The sequence below is a fragment of the Triturus cristatus genome, chromosome 5_1, assembly GCF_964204655.1.
Source record: "Triturus cristatus chromosome 5_1, aTriCri1.1, whole genome shotgun sequence".
Lineage (NCBI taxonomy): Eukaryota > Metazoa > Chordata > Amphibia > Caudata > Salamandridae > Triturus > Triturus cristatus.
In genome coordinates this window covers 176,968,014-176,982,813 of record NC_140587.1, presented here as the reverse complement: position 1 = coordinate 176,982,813, position 14,800 = coordinate 176,968,014, and the positions used below count along the sequence as shown (strand labels likewise).

At 49.2% G+C, this 14,800-nt stretch overlaps 1 pseudogene across 1 annotated transcript in view; it reads left to right on the top strand.

Annotated features, from left to right (window-relative positions):
• The window catches only part of LOC146830586 (solute carrier family 12 member 6-like), a 1,160,668-nt pseudogene that overhangs the window by 262,995 nt on the left and 882,873 nt on the right, over positions 1-14,800 (top strand). The window contains exon 3 of the transcript XR_014961448.1: positions 7,586-7,717. The product of XR_014961448.1 is annotated as a solute carrier family 12 member 6-like (transcript). The remainder of the gene's footprint in view (positions 1-7,585; positions 7,718-14,800) is intronic.

The following is a 14,800-nucleotide window of genomic DNA, read 5'->3' as shown; positions in this document are numbered from 1 at the left end:
GGAGAACCACGACGACGGGTCCCCCGAGTGGGAACCAGCCGCCATGTCGCTTGTGTGCCTAGGCTCCCGAGAGATGGTGCCCCGCGCCACCATCCCAAGCAACACCCAGAAGTACCAACAGTGGGTCACCATCAATGGGCGACGGGCCGAGGCCCTCCGGGACACGGGGGCCAGTGTGACCGCTGTTCGCTGCCATCTGGTGACCCCCGAACAGATCCTACCACATGTCCTCTGCCCTGTCCGGACCGCCGACAACACCGAGAGCATGTGCCGGATGGCCCGAATCCCCTTCGAGTGGGGAGGAGTGTCCGGCACCCTGAAAGTGACTGTCTGCGACGACGCCCCGGTGGACTGCCTCCTGGGGAACGACCTAGAGAGCTCCCCCTGGGCCCAGGTGGAGCGCCGAGAGCATCTGGGGATGCTAGGACTACCCGAGTGGGCCTGCGCCACCACTCGGTCCATGACCGTCCAGCCAGCTGCGGCCCCGGGCCCCGACGAACCGGCGGGCCCCGAACCATCCACCTCCTCCGGCCCGGAGGAACCTGACGAGGAGGCCGGGCCATCCGAACTTTCTTCCAACGAGGCCGCTTCCCTCAGCGAGATCCCCGAGCTGGCCCAGTGGCGCCATGAAGGGGGCCCCACCCGTGAACAATTCCAGCAAGAACAGAAGGGCTGCCCGTCCCTCGAGGGGGCCCGACAGCAGGCGGCCGCCCATGCTGCGGGGGACCCCTCGGGAACCCACTGGGTCTATTGGGACAATGACTTATTGTATAGCGAGCAGAAAATCGCCGAACTAGGGGCCAGCCGGGTGCTGGTGGTCCCCCTCCGATTTAGAGAATTTCTCTTGAACCTGGCACATGACGTGCCCCTCGCCGGACATCTCGGGCGGGACAAGACTTACAGCCGCCTCGTGACCCATTTCTATTGGCCCCGAATGAGACGAGACGTGGACCAACACTGCCGGTCCTGCCCGACCTGCCAAGCTAGCGGGAAGACTGGGGGACGAGTGAAACCCCCCCTGCAGCCATTTCCAGCCGTCCACACCCCGTTCGAACGAGTGGGGATAGACATCGTGGGGTCCCTCGACCCCCGAACCGCCCTGGGCCACCGCTTCATCCTGGTACTGGTCGACCACGCCACCCGGTACCCAGAAGCTGTCCCCTTCCGAACTGTGACCGCTCCCGTGGTGGGCCGGGCCCTGATGGGCATCTTCTCCAGAGTGGGGTTCCCCCGGGAAGTGGTGAGCGACAGGGGGACGAACTTTATCTCGAAGTACATGCGATCCCTCTGGCAACAATGTGGAGTCACCTATAAATTCACCACCCCTTACCACCCCCAGGGGAACGGACTGGTCGAGCGGTTCAACCGAACCCTGAAGGGGATGATCAAGGGCCTGGAAGAGCCCCTCAGGAGGAGATGGGATGTCCTGTTGCCCTGCCTCCTGTTCGCCTACCGGGAGGTACCACAGAAGTCCCTGGGCTTCAGCCCCTTCGAACTGTTGTATGGGCACCCCGTCCGAGGGCCCCTCAGCCTGGTCAAGGAGGGTTGGGAGGCGAACGTCTGCTGCCGCGAGAACAGAGGTGGTGCACCATCGAGAGGGAGGCCTTCGCTGTGGTATGGGCTCTCAAGAAGCTCCGGCCCTACCTTTTCGGTACCCACTTCAGGGTCCAGACTGACCAACGGCCCTTGCGGTGGCTCATGCAAATGCGGGGCGAGAACCCCAAGTTGTTACGCTGGTCCATCTCGCTGCAAGGGATGGACTTCACTGTTGAACACCGGCCCGGCAACGACCACGCCAATGCTGACGGCCTGTCCCGATTCTTCCGCCTCGGCGAGGAGAACCCCCAAGAAGATGGGTGACTCTCCCTGCCTTCAGCTGGGGGGGACGCGTGTGGGAGCCGGCCTCGTGGCGTGGTCCTGTTTCCCCGCACTAAGCCGCACGAGGTCCCATGCCCATCGGGACTCCTCCATCTTGGATTGCACGTCACTCCACGTGACCCCCTGTATGACCCTGCTCTACCCGGCCTCGGTCCCAGCGAGGCCCGACATTGAGACGCCAACCCCTGGCCCGGGGGATACCACGTGAGCCCTTCCCACTCCCGGCGGAGGGCAGTATCGATGGGACCCCCTACTGCCTTTCCACACCTAGGTGTGATCACCCCACAGCTCTCTGGGGCCTGGCGCCTCTCCTGCTGGGCGTCTGGCCGCTCCCTACCCGGCCTCTCCGCCCCCTCCGGGCGCACGGGTCCGGACATCAAAGGGCTCCCGTCCTATATCTGGGGCGACCCGACAACAGGGCAGTAGTTGTATCCTGGAGTCAAGAGCCCTGCTGATCGGATCGCGGCTGACCCTACGGAAGAAGACTCACCCTGAACCACCACTTGAGCCCTGCTGACGACGTCGCGGCTCCACCGTGCTTAAAGACCTTCACGAACCTTTGGGGCCCTGCTGACGCTGTCGCGGCCCGACCTTGTTGAACTTTACCACCAGAGCCCAGCTGACCTCGTCGCGGCTCGACCGAAGCGGACCTACCACCAGAGCCCTGCTGACCGTGTCGCGGCTCGACCGAAGCGGACCTACCACCAGAGCCCTGCTGACCGTGTCGCGGCTTGACCGAAGCGGAACTACCATCCGAGCCCTGCAGACGACGTCGCGGCTCTCCACGTCCGAGCCGCTCTGAGACCAGCATCCAAGGTCTGGCGCAGAGCCCTCCCGTGCCTGGCTGGCACTAAGACTGTCCCGCTACCCTACCCTCTTGAACGAACATTGAGACTCTGATAGGATCCCTCGATCCCTCTGTAACTATTACACGTATTGCTGCCGATAAAGAATCTAATCTCGCAACTACTATTGAGTCCTGTGTGGTGGTGTTACTGGGCCTAGTACGATCATAGGAGAAAGACCTCCCCGAGGGGGCTTCTCAGCAGCGCTCGGCTATAGACTTTGCGGTAGGAAGGTGCCCGGAATAGTCTCCCCGACTACCCGGTGGGCCTCCCTCCAACAGTAGTAGAGTGAGTAGTGTGTAGTAGAGAGTGAGTAGTAGTGTGTAGTAGAGAATGAGTAGTAGAGAGTAGAGTGAGTAGTAGAGCATAGTGGAGCTTTGGTGAGCGTAGTAGAGAGTAATAGAGGGTGAGTAGTAGAGAGTAATAGAGTAGTAGTCAGTGGGTAGTAGAGAGTGAGTAGTAGAGTGAGTAGTAGAGAGTGTAGTAGAGAGTAGTAGAGTGAGTAGTAGAGTGTAATAGAGGGTGAGTAGTAGGGAGAGTATTACAGAGTGAGTAGTAGAGTGTAGTAGAGTGTAGTAGAGTAATTGAGAGGGAGTAGTAGAGAGTGAGTAGAGAGAGAGTAGTAGAGAATAGAGTGAGTAGTAGAGTAGTAGAGAGTAGTGGAGAGTGAGTAGGAGAAAGTAGTAGAGTAGTAGTCAGTAGTAGAGAGTGAGTAGTAGAGAGTGAGTAGTGGAGTAGAGTGAGTAGTAGTAGAGAGTGAGTAGAAGAGTGAGTAGTAATGAGTTAGTAGTAGAGAGTAGTGGAGCGTGAGTAGTAGAGTAGTAAAGAGTGAGTAGTAGAGAGTAGAGTAGTAGAGAGTAGTAGAAAGTGAGTAGTGGAGAGTAGTGGAGAGTAGTAGAGAGTGAGTAGTGTAGAGTAGTAGTAGACTAGTGGAGAGTAGTAGAGAGTGAGAAGAGAATAGTAGTAGAGAGTTGTAGAGAGTGAGTAGTAGAGTAGTAGAGTGAGTAGTAGAGAGTGAGTAGTAGAAGAGAGTGAGTAGAAAAGTGAGTAGTAATGAGTTAGTAGTAGAGAGTAGTGGAGAGTGAGTAGTAGGGAGTAGTGGAGAGTGAGTAGTAGAGTAGTAAAGAGTGAGTAGTAGAGAGTAGAGTAGTAGAGAGTAGTAGAGTGAGTAGTAGAGTAATAGAGAGTGGAGTGAGTAGTAGAGTGAGTAGTAGAGAGTGAGTAGTAGAGAGTTAGTAGAGTGAGTAGTAGAGAGTTGTAGGAAGTGAGTAGTAGAGAGTAGTAGAGAGTGAGTAGTAGAGCGTGAGTAGTGTAGAGTAGTAGTAGGCTAGTAGAGAGTAGTAGAGAGTGAGTAGTAGAGAGTGAGGAGAAGAGAATAGTAGAGAGTGAGGAGAAGAGAATAGTAGTAGAGACTAGTAGAGAGTGAGTAGTAGAGTGAGTAGTAGAGAGTACTACTCACTCTCTACTACTCACTCTCTACTAGTCACTCTCTACTACTCACTCTACTACTCAGAGAGTGAGTAGTAGAGAGTGAGTAGTAGAGAGTGAGTAGTAGAGAGTGAGGAGTGGAGAGTAGTTGAGTGTGAGTAGTAGAAAGTGAGTAGTGGAGAGTATTTGAGTGAGTAGTAGTAAGTGAGTAGTAGAAGAGTGAGTAGTAGAGTGAGGGTAGTAGAGAGTAGAGTAGAGAGTAGTAGAGTAGTAGTAGAGAATGGGTAGTAGAGAGTAAGTAGAGAGTAGTAGAGAGTGAGTAGTAGAATGAGTAGTAGAGAGTAGTAGAGAGAGAGTAGCAGAGAGTACACAGATACGAAAGACATGCCACACCACTTACATTACACTCCAAGCATAAACACTACACAGGTACATAACCCACCGATAAAAGACATAATCCCCACTCTGAAACGCAACAGGTGACCACCTACATGGACTGTCCAACTAATTACGACAAAGCACATCCATGACGCTCCCTCTGAACACCCTCCTCCCCCCATGCTGTCACACGTTCCCACCATTACATGCACGTGTTTCCTGCTATGCTATGTAAACCAGCACCCGAGTGCGTGAGTACTGGGCCCTCTCCCTGCAGTCAAGGGACAGAAGGTCCTAATCCTGTTAGCGTTATATGTGCTGATTAACATGTGAATGACCCAGAAGCCAATGGCTGAGACCTCCTGCCCTCTCTGCCCTAAGCTGTGCACGGAGGTCTCGGTCCTCACTGGTTGCTTTGTACAGGCACAAGAAAGAAAGCACATTCTAAAAGGACAGTCCGGAATACGAGGTTGATTTTAGCATAATGTAACTATTGTGGCATTCCATGATAACGTCTTAAGCTAGTTCTGGCGTTTCTCGAACATACTGCATCTGGTGTTTGTAGTTTATTTTTTAACATCGTAAGTATTTACAGAGATTATATTTGCTGTTGGCTAAACAATCAAGCATTGGCATAGCCAATAGGTCTCGCCTTTGGGACCTTATAAGTATTTAGTTATGCAGCACAATATCCTTGGTGCAACAACATCAACTGTTGCGTGGCTAAACACTTATAAGGTTGCAAAGGTGAGACCTATTGCCTATGCCAATGCTTGTTTTTGTTACCCACCACTCCCCATACGTTCCTTGTTGCTCTCTGTTCTCTCTCCTCCGCTGTGGTATAGGTTTCTCCTCCTAACCTCCCAACCACTATTCAGTTGTGTTACCCCAACCTTTCCATTTTTATGCATGTTTATTTATTCGCTTTTTCTGCAGGGCCTGGCAGCATCGATGTTGCTACTGCACCCGTCCTTGCACTTAAATACGCTTTGTGTATATTTTATTCCTTTCTTTTAGTTTTGGGGATGGCCACGACCTTATATGTAGAATACTTGTGAGGGCTCGTCATCCCCTTGTGTGCTCTTCCCATTTTTCTTCCGCTTCCTGTGTGGCAATGGATTATAAAGAGGACTGAAAACGCCGGATCTGGTAGCATTGGACGTCCTGTGAGGCTCAAGATTGTCTACCAAGGAAAACATTTCATTGTCTCCCAAACTGAATTTGCCCAAACTTCTAGAAAGCTTGCCTATAGAGGATGCCTACACTGTGCGTGTGCTATGAGTATCTGCAATGTGTCGTCAGGGTTATCTATGTGGCCTATCGGCCAGAACTGCCGACTCTGGAACTGAAGAACCAGGTTTGAGTCTTGTCTTTGGCTCAACATCCTGTCATTCCAGGAAATTACGTAAACTCCTGGTGCCATAAAAACAGGAAAGAAGCACGTGATCTTTTAATTGGTGCTCATGTAAACACTGAGAGGGAATGAAGAGCGCCAGGTTTGCTTACAAATACCTCTAGTGTATGTGATTATTTCTATGCCACCTGCCGATTGCTCGTGTTTGGACAATGAAGTGTCGATATACGTGCTGCACTTTTTTGGTTCCTTTCTTCATAACCAAATGAGTCCAATTAGTAGTGTCACCATAAGCACTGTTATTTTTGCCATCTTAACATCCACACGAAACTTAAAACTCAGTAATTTACATGCTCAGTGTCTGTTTAACTGGTCATATGCACCACTTCACCGTCATCATGCACATACATTTTGTTTGAAGAACAACTAACGAAAACAACAGTACAGTCCGACTCCTGGTTTGAGAATTATTCCTGAATTCAACAAATAAAAAGTAAATACATACAAATAACAAGCGCGGCCAGTGATGGGACGGACAGAAGATGTGCACGCGGCGGGTGCCTTTACTGGCAGCGGAAAAAAAAAAAAGTCCACAGAGTATCACGCCGCCAGTAAAGGGGGCAATACCCTCGTGCACGCTGGAACCGTATGGATTGCAAAAGGCCTCTCATGGCAGTGCAGCGCATGCGCTGCTTTCGCCAGGCCGAGACCTAAAAAAAGAGGAACGCGCCTACCAGTGCTGAAGCAGTTGAGTTGGTAGTGCATGTGCGACATTGCCTTCAGTTACGCCCATTCACAAGTATGGTGAAAGGCAGGCGCGCAACGCCTATTAGGCTCAAAGGGCTTCAGCGCCCCCTCCCCCTCGTGTGTGTCAGCCCGGCTGAGACAGCTTCCCGGGCACCCACACACAGCCGCACCCGAGTACTTCACATGTCTTTAAAAGGCCATTTGCTTGTTAATGAGGCTTTGTTGTTTTTTTAACCCCTTCTTAGAGCCCCTGCATCTCCACTCTGCCTATTGCTGGAAGCATCAGCCCCCCCCCAACTTTTTAGTAGCCCCCCCGAAATTTGGCTCTAGTTGCACCTCTGGTGAAAGACATAAACTGTACGTTTGATACGAAGTGTTTGACTTTTGTCCTGCACTGTGAATTCAGCATAGACGTCTCTATGGTGCTCGTGTTTATATCGGGCATATTTTGCATGAAAAATGGTAATGACCTCGGCTACCTAGGTACGTTTACCATCGAAATACAGGGCATAGTCCTTTTCTCTCTCTAGCTTCTCATTCTACTTCACATAATAGCTGTTTTCTTAACCTCTTTTGTTCCATCTCCTTTCTCTTCTCTGTCGCGCAACTCCTCATGTCTGTTCTTTTCTCTATGCCCTCATCTTTTAAATGCTTTTTTCATTTTCTCTTTTTTTGTGTTCTCTTTCTATTTCACATTCTCATTCCGATATACTCGGCTGCCACATAAGTTGTCTTTTTTTCTTACCATCTTCTTGTTCTGCTCGTCGTTCTTTTTCTTGTTCACTACCCTTTTTCCATCTGTCTTACTCTCTTTCACAAAATTGTTTTTTTCTTCATCTTTCACACGTCTTTCTTTTGTCACTTTCCTCTCATCTTTTACATAGTTGCTCCATTTTCTAATTTATCGCCCTCATATTGTCTTGCTTTTTATGTTTTTTTGGTCTGATTATTTTAGGAAGAAATGGATACCAGACCCAAGGTTTCATCGCTCCTCAACCGTCTGGCCAACTACACCAACTTGCCACAGGGAGCAAAGGAGCATGAAGAGGCAGAATGCTTGGGGGAGGGCAGGAAGAAAACATATAAGGTGAGAAATGGAGAGTGGCTGAGTATGTCACAATGAATAATGAGCACAGTTGGAGAAAGAAGAGTTTTATTTGACGCCCATTCGCTCCTCATAGGATGTTATATTATGAGAAAAATAGATCTCAAGGACCCCGTTAACATCTATTAGAACATTGGAATGTTGGCAGCTCCATTGAAAACAATGGAGTGCTCCGGGCTTATAATGGCTGGTATCAGCCCGGAGCGCCAACATTCCAATCTGTCTTTGTTCACAGCTCTGGCTGTGAACAAAGACTTCAGGGAGCCGGAGGGGATTTGAATCCCCTCGCGCTCCCTGAAGGCTTCGTTTTGTTAAAACATTCTGCCCTCTAGTGGCAGAATGTTCTAATAGCCTTATAGCCCTTCGTAGCAGGGCAATACCGGCTTTTAAAGTCCCGCTGCTGTTGTTAAAGTCCCTCTCCTTCGGCTCGGGCCTTTAACGCTGCAGCGGGCCTTTAACAGCCGGTATAGCCCGCCACGGCGGGCTATAAGGCTATATTAATCTCTTGTTTAGCATAGTATAGCCCCAAATGTTCCAGCGGATGTTAAAACTGTTAAAGCTGTCTTTCTAAAGTGCAGGATTGTTCTTGGCTACTTCAGTGGCTCACGGTTGTGAGTCAAAGTAGGTCCTCTGCTTTTCTCCTTTGATGTAAAATAACAATTCCTAATTATAGTTTGCCTGCACTTTAAGTCATGCTAGGTCAATTTGTATTTCTTTACAAAAAATTGCTTCCCATGAACCGTTTTACAAGGTAGCTTCTGAGAGGACACAGACGTTTGAGTGTTGAGGGGGTTTAGATTCATGGATGAACGCAAGCGGCATGGAGCTTCCTTGCAGCTGATGTGAGGGAGTACCTTTGAGTAACCCACGGGCATGTGATAGATCTGATGATTCCTAATGCTTTCCCACCCCAGAATATGCAGACTTTGATTGAAGCTCCAGCCTAGAAATATTACAGATGGGCCCAGTCGATGAACAACAAAAAGTAGATGGTGGCTATGCTATTTGTCTGCACATCAATCAAATGGTATCTGTAGTATAATCATGAATTTATATACAATAGCCAATTCCCAAAGGCTATTGATAAAGCAAAAAAAAGGGCAGTCCAATTGTGGTGGTCACATGGTGACGGCACCCATCCACCTAGGGTGCATATTTCCCATACTGTGTGCACAGTCCGGACAAATTGGAGCAATAGCACCCACTTGGCTAAGGGTATGCCCAGACGTGGGTCCCTTGCTTGCTGCGCCACTGGACTCAAACCAACCTGGCTGATGAGGGGTGATACCCAAAACCGGTCCCAGGATGTTGGTTTCTGGTCCAGGGAGGACCTGGCTTGGCTGTTCAGTCTGGACTGTTCTCATGAGGAGCAGGGTCAAGACTGATTTGCATAAGGCTGGCTCCAAACAGGAGTGACGTGGTGAGCAAAATAATGATGGATTAAACCCAGATCTGTGACAAGTGGTAAGTGTTTGAAAAGTTTCAACTCACCGTCCATTATATTTTGTGATCTCAATGAGAGGGAGAACAAACTCATAATACCTTCCATAAAGGGGAATTCATGCCAGTTCCATTCTCTCTGTGCCATCTTTTGCCATATGTGGCATCACTTACATTGAAGAAGATTTGAAAGGGACAACCCAGCGCATCATCAAGACAGCAAAAGCAAAATGAGTATCTCGCAGGTAAAAGGGCTGCCTCAGATTTCACCTATCGTCTAGAAAGAAGTGTGTTCAAACGTCTCAATGGGTGTGGCACTCTTAGGACTCGAAGAATGAGGTGGACCTTTTAATTCCACCCTATACTATATTTGTTGACTTCTAATGGCCTTACAGGACCTTAGTGGATTAGACACTACTTCAGAGGACCTAACACTATGGAGCAGATTCAGTTATCTGCTATGGAGACAATCATTCTAGTGCGTCCTGTAGTGCCTGTAACCTTGTTGTACACAGAGATTCTGGTGGACAAGCAGCCGTCAGAAGGTGTCCTTACATTCAATGGAGCACTGATTGGTCAGGTTTCCCAGGCCTGGGACAAACCACAGTCCAAACCCAGGGTCTGAAGAGAGGCTTCAGAAAAATAAAGATCAGTTGTTTCTGAACGACCTTACCTCTTTACTCCGATCCAAAATGTTTGGTGCTTTAAGCTTGCTTTGCCACTTTAAAGCTGGCTCAATTCTGTTTGTACCTCTAGGGAGTCTTGACCACCTAGGTAGGAAAATGTCCACTTTGGGTAGTTCTGCCCTCAGATCCACAAACAAAACATGTCTCTTTGTGAGATACTCATCAACGAAGAACAACAGTTTCTCTGAGGATGTCAAGGCACAATTTCTGGAAATGCCATTTGATGGCCACTGTCTACTTGGTGTAAAGCAGATTCTTTGCAGGAGCAGCTGAAGTAGAGTATGGGTATCACATGAGCTCTTGGCCTCTTGTCACCAGTCAAGCGCTTGCATCCCACAAAATCTGCAGTCGACAACTTGGGCGCATTCAAATGCAGTCTGATTTGCGGTAGCCATAGCAGCGTTTTTTATTGCCCTCTTACGGACATATAGAGAATGGGAACCCCCGACTTCTTTCTCCTCCTCATCCACACCAACAAGACAAAGCCTCCAGTCCATAGGATTAGTAATTTGCAAGGCGAAGTTTCCGTAAGAAGAAAGTTACTTGTCTGTAGTGATATTTCTGGTGGGCACTGTATCTTCCTGCATATCTCTCACCATCCTATCCGACTACTTCTGATATAGTGCTGTTTATGATAATCCAAGCTATTCAGTAGTTTTGCATGTCTTCCATTAAGATCTTATATTTCCTCTCTTTACACCAAGGTTGGGTGTGGAAAAAAGGAATGGCCAATCTGCCAGGCAGTACCATAAATAGTACAGGGTCAATTTCTGGGTGAATCAGACCCAACTGGAGTTGTGTGTCAGCACTGCAGATCAGTTGTAATGCTTTCTATTCTTTCAGTTGCAGAGCAGTTGTAATGCATCCATTCTGGTGCTTGGGGATATGACTAAGATGAGAAATCTGCAGGAAGCTAAAATATCCACCAGAAGTGTTGTTACCAAAGATAAGTAACAATTTCTTTAGGAGACAGTCCAGAGAATTCCATCAATGGCTTCTCGTGTGGCTTGTAAACGTAGGCAGAAATCTTCCGCTGTTCCAGTCTTTCCGTTCTACACTAGAAAGTTTGGTTGGTCAGACATCTGCTAAGTTAAAGCAAAGTTCTTTTCCTTTCTATGTTCTTACTTCGAGGTAGGCTAAGAGACTGGATATTCTGGTGACAAAGGTGTTTGCGTGGGACAGTCTGTTATTAAGATCATGTAATACTCTGCATCCAAGTACCCAGAATGCAAAAGGTTTGTGGACGTTACCCTCCATGGTGGTCTGCAGTTTACATGACTATTTGTGGAGTCACTTCTGAGATTTATTGGTGTTGATGTGGCAAAGCAACACCAAAACTGGGTTTGGGCTTAGATCAGTAAGGACAAGCCACCAATCCGATAAGAAACAACAGAAATGCCAATACTGATATTTATCTTTATATGCGCCACTAATTACGAGGTAGCATATTGAATGAAAACAACATGAACCTATTGACCACTTTTTCCGTCAATTTAATCAATCAATTTTTGATTCTTTTTTTATATACACCATGAATTTTTGTCTCTAGACCATAAGAATTAGAAATTGTTTTGAGAATATCATACACAGCGACGACTTTGTGCAATATATATTCTATGGTCTCTATGGAAAAAAGTTTTTTAGAATGGTTCAAACGCAATTTTTGTTTGATGAGAGTATGTTTGTCTGAAGACTGTACAGTTTGGTGGGAATGGTAAATGAGTGCAGGTATGAAAGGAATGACAAGAATGATTGTATTATGGGACGAATGAGAATGTAATTTTTACATGCAGTCATACATGTTTGTACATATGTTTGGAATTTTGAAAAAACCCAAAAACAAAAATTCATGGTGTGTATATATATATATATAAAAAAAAAAATAAAAAAAAAGAATCAAAAATTGGTTGATTAAATTGACGGAAAAAGTGGTCAATAGGTTCATGTTGTTTTCATTCAATATGCTACCTCGTAATTAGTGGCGCATATAAAGATAAATATCAGTATTGGCATTTCTGTTGTTTCTTATCGATGTGGCAAAGCAGCCATGCAGACTGGTCTGGATAAGGTTGATGCTGCAACCGGGCCATTGTGCCGGCTTTAAGCTGACATGCATAGATAAGGTCTAAAGGCTTGTCAGGGAATGTCCACGCCCAGCTGCTGAACTTGCCTTTTAGCGGCCAGCGTTTGAGGGAAAAGCAGACCATTTACTTGAATGATTTACACACAGTAGTCCTTTTGGCTATGGATCTGGAGTTGACTAATCGGGCCTGTTGCTTCCACCACCAATACCGAACGTTCCTGGGTTTAAAGCACATATTTGCAAAATGGGTGAAGCAGCCTCAGCATATAAATCCTCTGTCTGTCGCTAGTTAAGAGGTCATTCCTTGGGTAGAGGCAGGCGGCAAACTCCATCTTCTTAACGCGGGTCCACGCCTAGAATTTCAGACGAGTGGCTCCTGCAGATTGCGAACGATGGACGGACCTTGCTGCTTCTGGGCTTCCAAGCTGACCGGTGATTGGAGCGGATTCTCGGTTCCAGATGTGGCCCACGTTACTGTTTTTTCTTTTGACCGTCATATCAGTACACATAAACGGAACATCAGTTTGCCAGCCTGCAAATGTATTGCAGGGATTAAACCTTAAAAAGAAACGGAAGAGACACGCCCTGACTTCACGATGCGTCTCTTTGGAAAGTTAATGATGTGCCTGTGAGCGACGCTGTCACAAGACGCTCTCTGTAAACGGAAATTGAAGTAGTCACTGTATCTTGTGTGTGACATATTGTGATACCCATGCACACGTCTTTTTTTGTTTCGAAGGGAGCATGTAATATGATAAATATTAACTTTCAAACAAGTGTTGTCTCTTTTAGTAAGGTAAGTTAGTGACAGATGCATGCATAGATTGACGTCATTGTTGCGAGACGGTCATTGACATAGCCCAAGGGCTCTGCTGCTTCTTCTGGAGAGACCCACGACTGAGAGTGCAGCAGGCTGGTGAGATGTCCGCTCAAAATATCTGAAATTCTTCTCTTGACTAAGCACCGAAGGTTGAAAAACGCTAGGACACGGACACGTTTGGAAGCCTGCGAAGTTGCCGTAGAATTATGAAAGCTTATAGGTTTGCTTAATATAGAGAGGCGAATATTAACCGTAGTCCTTATTGTTGTGTTTTACCCTCTGACCTCTGTCTGGGAGGGGTAGTGCCCTGGATGAGCACTCGTGTAGCCTGGGGAGCCCAGGGGAGGCCTCGCGCGCTGACAGCGTAATGAGGGACCACACACACAGTTTGCTAGTTGGGCACGAACTGCTGTTCGTCCGCCCGTTTATTATTTATATATCACGCGCTCACGTCCTCGACGTGAGCGCAAACTGCGCGCGTTGGGCAGCGCTCTAGCGGAAACGCTAGAGCGCTAACTGTAACATCCCTTCTCAACTCAGTCCTTGACAACAGTTCTCTTATTACTTCGCTGCGTCACTTACTTGGCACGCAATGTCTCTCAGCCGACTGCTGGGCCTGGGGTTCTCCCTCAGCTCATACCTGGTGGCCCTTCGGGCGCCTGGGGCCGATGTTTCCGGTGGTACTTCTTGCCTTGGTCCACTTCCGGTGCCGTCGGCGCCACCTGGCTCAGAGTCTGTGTTGCTCCGTGGGTCGGAGCGGGATGTGTCCCCTGAGTCGTCTCCCACGTCGTGGTCCACGTCGAGATCTGCTATCTCGGGGTTTTCTGCGGGCCTCCTCACCACCTTGAACCACGATATGTTCCGGGTGACCAGGTCTCTCCCTCGACGCGCTGTAACCATGGTCCCTCGGCGGTCGACCACTCTCCAGTATCCTCTTTCATATCGAGTTTTAAACTTTCCTCCTGGCCGGCGCTCTTTGAGGACCACTGTGTCACCTGCTTGAACTTCTCGGGTTACGGCCCTCCGAGCCTCACTGACTCTGTCGTTTCGCCTTTGGCGCCTTCGGAACGCTTCTTCCTCGCTGAAGTGTGGTGCTACCCAGCCTGGGGCTACTGGTAGCCCATCCCTGCGAGCTCCTTGGAACATCAACGCCCAAGGGGCTTGTAGGGTGGAGCAGTTGGGAGTACTGCGGTATTCCCCTAGGAATCGCTGTAGTTCTTGCTCTGGGTCTAGTTGTTCGGACACAGCGATGCGTAGTACCTTATTGATGGTGCGCATAAAACGCTCCACCTCCCCGTTGGCTTGGGGCCATTGCGGGGTGATGCGCCTGTGTCTGACGCCGTGTGTCTTCAAGAGTTCTTCACACTCGTACCCTTGGAACGGGGGTCCATTGTCACTCCGCAGTTCCTCGGGGTACCCGAACATCCCGAATACCTTCTCCAGGGCAGGTTTCACATGGACAAACGCGGTGGACGGTAGAGCTTCTGCAATGGGGTACTTCGAATAGCTGTCCATGATGACGAGGGTGACTCGCCCATCGGGTAGGCTCCCACAGTCCACGCTGATCTTCTCCCAGGGGGCGTGCCTGTGCTCTTCAGTTATGATGGGCGCCGGTGGTTGGGCTTCCCCTGTTAGCTGGCATGACTGGCAGCTGCGGACGGTGTCGGTGACGTAGTCGTCCATCCCCGGGAACCAGACTTTCTCCCTCATCCGGGCCTTCATCTTCTCTGTACCTTGGTGCCCCTTGTGTGCTAACTGGGCCGCTCTTGTACGGAGTGCTCCTGGAATGACGATTCGGGAACCTCTTAGGAGTCCCCCTCTGGTCACGCTCAGCTCGTGTCGTACCCTCCACATGTGCTGAAGATTCTCTCGGTCTCCACTGGCCCACGAGTTCGCCGTTTGTAGGAACGATTGCCAGTTTCCCTCGAGGACGGTATTCTTGACCTTGCATATCACGGGGTCTTGGTCGGCTACTTCTCGGAGTTCTCCAAGCGTAATGGCCCTGGGGCACGTCTATGCCGCCACCATGTCGAGGT